Here is an 8,965-nt window from a genome sequence, read left to right on the forward strand (position 1 = left end):
CCGAATAAAAATATACTGGATTTACAAGTGACTTCAGAGACTAATTTCTGGGCGTGAGTGCACCTTCCACCTAGGTGGTTGTTGTGGTATATTGGTGGCCTCTCTGGTCATTAGGAGCACCCGCCGTCGTTATTACTTTTGATGAGAGTGCAGGATCTTCCAAGACTACATTTGTTCGAACTACTATACGCAGTTCCTACTTCCTGACACCCATCCAACATACCGGATTGGACTTCCTCACCGATCACCACCTTTATTTCCGGGAACCTTACATGTTTTGTTTGTCATGTTTAGTATGTTATTAATCTAATTGCTATACCTGTTTGAGTTTTCCAGTCTAAAGAGTGTTATGACTCAGAGCGGGGTATATTTGTTGGATGATGGCCTACTGGCCAAAGCTGAAACTGGTATAGTTTCATTTACGGATGAGGACACTGAAAAATTACTATTCGATAAATTAGAGTTTGAGGCCTTACCAGCCGAAACCCCTGTGGATTTGTTTTACAAAGTGCTTAAACACAGACAAAAAGAGGTTGATTTGACTTTACATGGTCAATTTTTGTCGGAATACCTCAGGAGAAAACAAATCCCCCGGGGTTTCCGTATCTCTAACGTTCCAACATTGGGTAGAAACAACCCTGTCTTCTGCAGCCGGTGGTGTGGAGTATTGAACAAATGTTCGCTTGACCTCATGACCCTGGTAGTGGAGGAAGTTGGCATTGAGTTAAAGAAATTATCTACCGAAGTGGATATTACCATCAAATCTCACACCACCGTGCTGCAGAATGATAAAACCCAAAATTGGATCGAACGTCTACAGACACAGGTGGACACTTATAAACGTGATCTAATTTCTTTTAAACGAAAAAAATTGTCCACTGTAACTAACGACTACCAAACGCATACTGTATACCGCTGGTTACTTGGAAACAATACTAGTGAACGTCAGAATAGACAATACACTAGGCGAAGGGCCCAACCTTTTGCCCATGAATTTGTTTCCTCCGCCTCTACCTCAGACACCGATTATTACGAAGGGAACAACGACTCCACTCGTTTTTTAGATCGAGGAGGAGAGGCCTCCTCTACCCGTTCCAGGGTTCTCAGAAGCGGCACAGACCGCACCCGAGGAGAGGGGGGTACCAAGAGAAGAGGGAGGAGGAGACAGTAGGTGACAATGTCTTTAATCTATCTAGCGTAGAACTGAGTCCAGCGGAAACTAAACTTCTTGCCCGAGGTTTATCTTTCGTCCCCACATGCAGAATTAATTCATTCCAACAAACTATAGATCAGTACAAATTTGGCCGCTCCCTCCGTCTGCGGGAGTTCTTTGCTAACAAATCCACTAACAAAGAGATACCTCAATTCAGACCCAAATCGACATTCGATCCTCCATCCTCCAATCCCAGCATCAAAACTTATTTACGGTTAGTCCAAAGAGACTCTGAGAGCTCACCCCCCAAAAGGATGTTTGATAACCTGTCCATGGCCGAGAGGAAAGCATTAAAAACTTTAAAGGATTCTCCCCATATAGTCATCCGCCCGGCGGATAAGGGAGGAGCAATAGTCGTCCAAGATTGGACTGACTATGACATGGAGATCAACCGACAATTAGCAGATGACATGACCTATCAGAAATTAACCACCAATCCGGTTCCTAAAATTAAATCTAAAATCGATCAATTTCTGAAGTTAGGTTTTGAGCAGGGCTACATAAGTGAAGACACATTAAAATATTTGACCATCAATTCACCCAGGTGTCCCATCCTATACACTCTGCCCAAAATTCATAAGACATTAGTTCACCCTCCCGGCAGACCCATTATTGCCGCGGAAGGCTCTCTGTTACAGCCAATTGCTGTCTTTATTGACAGTATCCTACAGCCTTTGGTATTAAAAACTGATAGCTATTTAAAGGACACTGGGGATTTCCTCACACATCTACGGACATTTACCCATCTTAGTGAAGGCACTCTTCTGGCCACTATGGATGTGGGGTCCCTTTATACCGTTATACCACACCACTTAGGTTTGGATGTTATACGTCAATTTCTTTCCAACAGCCCCTGCAAAGATTACCCCACTGAGTTTGTGTTGGAACTGACCTCATTGGTTCTTACGTGCAACCACTTTATGTATAAAAATGATTATTTTCTTCAAATCGCCGGAACCGCGATGGGGTCGAATTTGGCCCCCGCCTACGCTAATCTGTTCATGGCGCACTATGAACATACGTACCTGTTACCTAGGTATGGGCACAAGATTGCCTTCTTTAAACGGTACATTGATGACGTCTTCTTGCTGTGGGAGGGCACCGAGTCTGAGTTTCTTGACATGGTGAACCAATTGAATGCTTTGGATAATCCTATCAAGTTCACATACACAGTATCGGCCACTAACATCACTTTCCTGGATGTCAGTATCACCAGAAATGGTGACCGACTGGACACCTCGTTGTACCGTAAACCCACTGACCGCAATCTGACCTTGCATGCTAGCAGCCATCATCCCCCAGCCCTCAAAGAAGGATTGCCCATATCCCAGTACCTCAGAGCCATGAGGATCAATTCCAACGCAGCACTCAAAGATCAACAATGTAACGAGATCACTTCTCGCTTTCTGGAGCGAGGGTACACTAGCAGTGTACTTACTCGCTGTCTCAATAAAGCGAACAGCATTTTTCATGGACAACAGGTTAAAAACCCCATTCGTAACAATCGGATGATTTGTTCCACTCAGTATGATGGTTCCACAAGTGCAACCAGAAAGGCCCTACGGAAACATTGGCCAATAATAGCCACCGACAACAGTTTGCCTTTTCTTAAAACACCTGCTCCTATGGTTGCATACAAACGAGGGGCCAACCTAAAGCAATTACTAATGAGACCCACGATTTTCCCTGAACAGAACACATCTCAAATCCAGCTTATGCAAGCCAAACCTGGCAGTTTTTCCTGCGGGGGGTGCACAACGTGCAGATCTATGATCACTGGTCCTTTTTTGTATCACCCACACACAGGGAAAAAAATCTTTATCAGATATCATCTCCACTGTCGACTGGATCATGTCGTCTACCTTCTAAAGTGCCCATGTGGGTTATGTTATGTCGGACTAACCGCGCGTCCCTTTCGCGACAGGATGGCAAACCATCGGTCATCCATACACACGGCCCTCAATGTGGGCTTTTCTGACAAACCGGTAGCACGGCACTTTTTGTCAGTTAGACATCAAGTATCTGCCCTGAAGTGTCAGCTGATTGACTGGGTGCCGCCACCTGTTAGTGGAGGCGATCGCACCTTGTTACTTAAACAGAAGGAAAGCTTTTGGATACACAAACTCAATACAGTGTCACCAAAGGGCCTCAATGAGGCCAACCCCCTTAATATTTTTCTTTAGAATTTTATTTTGCCATAGTTGATTGGATACCTTGGAACACACTTTGTATGTTTCAGGGACATAGGGCACTGTGATACAATCAGCACATACAGGCTGGGTTTCGATTTGTGTTTTATATGTTCTATGTTCTATGTTTTATTTTTTTCATTTTTGTATGTTCTTTTTATGTATATAGATTAAGAAAGTAAGGACAGTTATTTATACGTCCTTGCTTATGTTTTTTATATATATTTTTCTGTTGTTTCCCGGAGCCTTCCCAGGTCCTATACTAGTCACGAGGGTCCACCAATTTCAATGACCACACCACCCACTATTCCCTTTTATTATTTAAAATCTTTTACCACATTATACCAATGTATTACTATAAAGATATTACACTCACATCAGTATTCAATTTGCCTTTGTTGATCAGATATATGTTAGTTTGTATGCGTAGGGTGAGTTGTGGTCATTTGATCTGGTGCCCTCTTATGTAATTTTTGACATTTTTGACATTTCATATTATGGATCATTATTTACATTTGCACTCTTTTTCTTCTGTGGTGATTGACAGGCTACACATAGGTTAATCCAGGATTATACGTGAGGAGACCTCCGGTATACCTCCGAGTCCCTGTGAGCTATGAGTGAACCTGTACATTGATGATTCCACCTGGGGGAGTGTTCATTCTCTGAGAACACCCCCCTCTAGGTTGTACACCTCCTTTAAACATTAGCCAGTGGATAAGCCTAATTACGGTTCTTTCCGCGAGTGGAACGCAGAGACTTCCGGCCAGCGCCACTTCCGCGGAATGGAACGCATGGTGTTCCGGTCGGTGGAACGCAAAAGACGCGTCTCCGGCAGTTGCCCTTCCAAATCGTTAAAATACACTCATTTAAGTAGCCGTGCGTTAGCGATAGCCACTGCCTGTCCTGTGAACCCTGTAACGTTTTTCCCAGTTGGTCTGAGTTAGTTATCTGAGAGGTGATCAGTTAATGAGAGACTGGGTTTATACTAATCTCCTTAATTGGCACTTCCTGTGGTTGATCCTTAAATAGTGCTCAGCTGAGGCTGAACTTTATGCAGCTTCCATTTGGCTCTGGACACTTGAGCAGTGAGTATGGTTCTCCTGCAGCTCCCTTCTGACACATGATTATGGTTGGTGATTATTTTTTCCTGTTGTGCCTCCTTACAGACTGAGTGTCTGACACATGTACAGAGCCCACAAGCTGCCATGAGCTATTTCTACATGTAACTAGGTATGATCTTTTCCAAAATGACGTTGTTAGTGTATTTTCTTATGGTGTAGTTACTCTGTTATTTATCTAATAGGTGACTACGCCTTGCAGCTTCCCCTACGTTATAGGCTTTTTAACTTCATTATGTGATCAGGCATGTTGCCAACTTTGAAGGCCATTCCACACATCTGAGTGATCTGGCTTGCCGTCCAGGTAATCATTTGCCTATCTAAACAGATAGTCCTAATGGTGGAGGTGTCTCTTTCATCACACGTGGATTATTTCCAAGTATCTCTTTTTTACATATATAAAAAAACAGCTTTTTAATACGTTTTCTGGTTTTTGTGACAGTCTTCAGGGCCTGGGAGGCACTGGTGGTGTTGGTGTTGAATAAATCTGGGTTCTTATACATATTAATTGTAACTGTTTCTGATTGTATAGGTGATTTAAGTGCCAATCTTGATAAAGGTCCGCATAAGGACCGAAACGTCGATGAAATACGGCATCAACAGTGAACCCGAATAAAAATATACTGGATTTACAAGTGACTTCAGAGACTAATTTCTGGGCGTGAGTGCACCTTCCACCTAGGTGGTTGTTGTGGTATATATATATATATATATATATATATATAAATAAAACATGCCCAAAGAGACATGAGTCTAGTGGGTCCTAGAGACAAAGCTATGTCGATTTCTGCTTGACGTGTCCTTTAGAATATGCAATGGACAGATGATGCCAACTTAAGAGGCATATGGAAGGCTGAGGATTGTGTGGAGAAGGGTTCTCGGACCTGGTCTCCACAGCTATAGCTGGTAATTCTGATATTTTGCCTTATATTCCTGCACAGCCTAGGAAAGCACGACATTATCAAATGCAGCCTTTCGAACAAAGAAACAAGAAAGTCCGAGGTGCGTCCTTTCTTGCCAGAGGCGGGGGCAGAGGAAAGAAGCTGCACAACACAGCTAGTTCCCAGGAACAGAAGTCCTCCCCGGCCTCTACAAAATCCACCGCATGTCGCTGGGGCTCCACAGGCGGAGCTAGGCCCGGTGGGGGCACGCCTTCGTAAGTTCAGCCACAAGTGGGTTCACTCCCTGTTAGATCCCTGGGCAATAGATATTGTGTCTCAGGGATACAAGCTGGACTTTGAGGAGATGCCCCCTCACCGACGGCCCTGCCGGCTTCCCCCCACGAGAGGGAAACAGTGTTAACTGCAATTCACAAATTGTATCTTCAACAGGTGGTGGTCAAGGTTCCCCTCCTTCAACAAGGAGGGGGTTATTATTCGACCATGTTGTAGTCACGAAACCAGACGGTTCGGTCAGACCCATATTGAATTTAAAATCCCTGAACATATACCTGAAAAGGTTCAAGTTCAAGATGGAATCGCTAAGAGCGGTCATTGCAAGCCTGAAAGGGGGAGATTTTATGGTGACTCTGGACATAAAGGATGCATACCTTCATGTCCCCATTTATCCACCTCATCAGGCGTACCTCAGAATTGCGGTACGGGATTGTCATTACCAATTTCAGACGTTGCCGTTTGGTCTCTCCACGGCCCCGAGAATATTCACCAAGGTAATGTCGGAAATGATGGTGCTCCTGCGGAAGCAAGGTGTCACTATTATCACGTACTTGGACGATCTCCTCATAAAAGCGAGATCAAGAGAGCAGTTGCTGAACAGCGTATCACTTTCTCTGGAAGGGTAACGGAAACACGGCTGGAGTCTATATACCCAAAGTCACAGTTGGTTCCTACAGCTCATCTGCCTCTCCTAGGCATGATCCTAGACACAGACCAGAAAAGGGTTTATCTCCCGATAGAGAGAGCTCAGGAGCTCGTGACACTGGTCAGGAATCTATTAAAACCAAAACAGGTGTCAGTGCATCACTGCACTCGAGTCCTGGGAAGGATGGTGGCATCATACGAGGCCATTCCCTTCGGCAGGTTCCATGCGAGGACCTTCCAATGGGACTTACTGGACAAGTGGTCCGGATCACATCTTCAGATGCATCGGTTAATCACCCTATCCCCCAGGGCCAGGGTGCCTCTCCTGTGGTGGCTGCAGAGTGCTCACCTTCTCGAAGGTCGCAGATTCGGCATTCAGGACTGGGTCCTGGTGACCACGGATGCAAGCCTCCGAGGGTGGGGGGCAGTCACACAGGGAAGAAATTTCCAAGGGCTGTGGTCGAGTCAGGAGACTTGCCTTCACATCAACATCCTGGAACTAAGGGCCATATACAACGCCCTACGTCAAGCGGAGTCCCTGCTTCACGACCAACCGGTTCTGATTCAGTCAGACAACATCACCGCAGTGGCTCATGTAAACCGCCAAGGCGGCACAAGGAGCAGGGTGGCGATGGTAGAAGCCACCAGAATTCTTCGCTGGGCGGAGAACCACGTAAGCGCACTGTCAGCAGTGTTCATTCCGGGAGTGGACAACTGGGAAGCAGACTTCCTCAGCAGGCACGACCTCCACCCGGGAGAGTGAGGACTTCATCAAGAATTCTTCACGCAGATTGCAAGTCGGTGGGAACTGCCACAGGTGGACATGATGGCATCCCGCCTCAACAAAAAGCTGCAGAGATATTGCGCCAGGTCAAGAGACCCTCAGGTGATAACTGTGGACGCACTGGTGACACCGTGGGTGTTCCTGTCGGCCTATGTATTTCCTCCTCTTCCTCTCGGTATCCGTTCACATGGTCGACCATGTTATGGTCGACAGTCATTAGGTCGACCACTATTGGTCGACATTGACATGGTCGACATTGACACATGGTCGACACATGAAAATGGTCGACACATGAAAGGTCGACACGTGAAAAGGTCGACATGAGTTTTTTTACTTTTTTTTCTTATGGGGAACTTTTCCATACTTTACGATCCACATGGACTACGATTGGAACGGTAAAGTGTGCCAAGCGGTAGCGGAGCGAAGGCACCATGCCCGAAGCATGGCGAGCCATGCGAGGGGAAGCTGTGCACTAATTGGGGTTCCCAGTCACTTTACGCAAAAAACGACACCAAAAAAAGTTAAAAAACTCATGTCGACATTTTCATATGTCGACCTTTCATGTCGACCATTTTCATGTGTCGACCATGTGTCCATGTTGACCATGTCAATGTCGACCAATAGTGGTCGACCTAATGACTGTCGACCATAACATGGTCGACCATTCATACCGGAACCCTTCCTCTCATACCCAAGGTGCTGAGAATCATAAGGAAACGAGGAGTGAGAACAATACTCATTGTTCCGGATTGGCCAAGAAGGACTTGGTATCCAGATCTGCAAGAAATGCTCACAGAGGACCCCTGGCCTCTGCCTCTAGGACAGGACTTGTGCAACAGGGGCCCTGTCTGTTCCAAGACTTACCGCGGCTGCGTTTGACGGCATGGCGGTTGAACGCCGGATCCTAGCAGAAAAAGGCATTCCGGATGAGGTCATTCCTACGCTGATAGAGGCTAGGAAGGATGTGACGGCCCAACATTATCACCGTATATGGCGAAAATATGTGGCTTGGTGTGAGGCCAGGAATGCCCCTACGGAGGAATTCCAGCTGGGCCTTTTCCTTCACTTCCTACAGTCGGGAGTGACTTTGGGCCTTAAATTGGGTTCCATTAAAGTTCAGATTTTGGCCTTATCCATTTTCTTTCAAAAAGAACTGGCTTCTCTGCCTGAAGTTCAGACGTTTGTAAAGGGAGTGCTGCATATTCAACCCTCTTTTGTGCCTCCAGTGGCACCTTGGGATCTTAACGTGGTGTTGAGTTTCCTGAAATCACACTGGTTTGAACCACTCAAAACGATGGAAGTAAAATATCTCACGTGGAAGGTGGTCATGCTATTAGCCTTGGCTTCGGCTAGGCGTGTGTCAGAATTGGCGGCTTTGTCACATAAAAGCCCTTATCTGGTTTTCCATGCGGATAGAGCAGAATTGCGGACCGCCCATAATTTCTGCCGAAAGTGGTTTCATCCTTTCATATAAACCAACCTAGTGTGGTGCCTGTGGCTACTACTGACTTGGAGGATTCCGAGTCACTGGATGTAGTCTGGGCTTTGAAGGTTTATGTAGCCAGAACGGCTAGGGTCAGGAAAACAGAATCTTTGTTTATCCTGTATGCTTCCAACAAGCTTGGGGCACCTGCTTCAAAGCAAACTATTGCTCGCTGGATCTGTAACACGATTCAGCAGGCTCATTCTGCAGCTGGGTTGCCGCTGCCTAAATCAGTTAAGGCCCATTCCACAAAGAAGGTGGGCTCTTCTTGGGCGGCTGCCCGAGGGGTCTCGGTATTACAGCTTTGCCGAGCAGCTACTTGGTCAGGTTCAAACACCTTTGCAAAGTTCTACAA

The 8,965-nt window shown here is 46.0% G+C and overlaps 1 long non-coding RNA gene across 1 annotated transcript; it reads left to right on the forward strand.

Moving 5' to 3' along the window:
• The first annotated feature begins 4,022 nt into the window (after nt 1-4,022).
• LOC134900362 (uncharacterized) lies at nt 4,023-5,144 on the forward strand. Its single transcript, XR_010173925.1, has 4 exons — nt 4,023-4,490; nt 4,572-4,635; nt 4,709-4,827; nt 5,056-5,144. It is a non-coding gene; the product is annotated as an uncharacterized LOC134900362 (long non-coding RNA).
• Nucleotides 5,145-8,965: the final 3,821 nt, after the last annotated feature.

The sequence above is a fragment of the Pseudophryne corroboree genome, chromosome 1, assembly GCF_028390025.1.
Source record: "Pseudophryne corroboree isolate aPseCor3 chromosome 1, aPseCor3.hap2, whole genome shotgun sequence".
NCBI lineage: Eukaryota > Metazoa > Chordata > Amphibia > Anura > Myobatrachidae > Pseudophryne > Pseudophryne corroboree.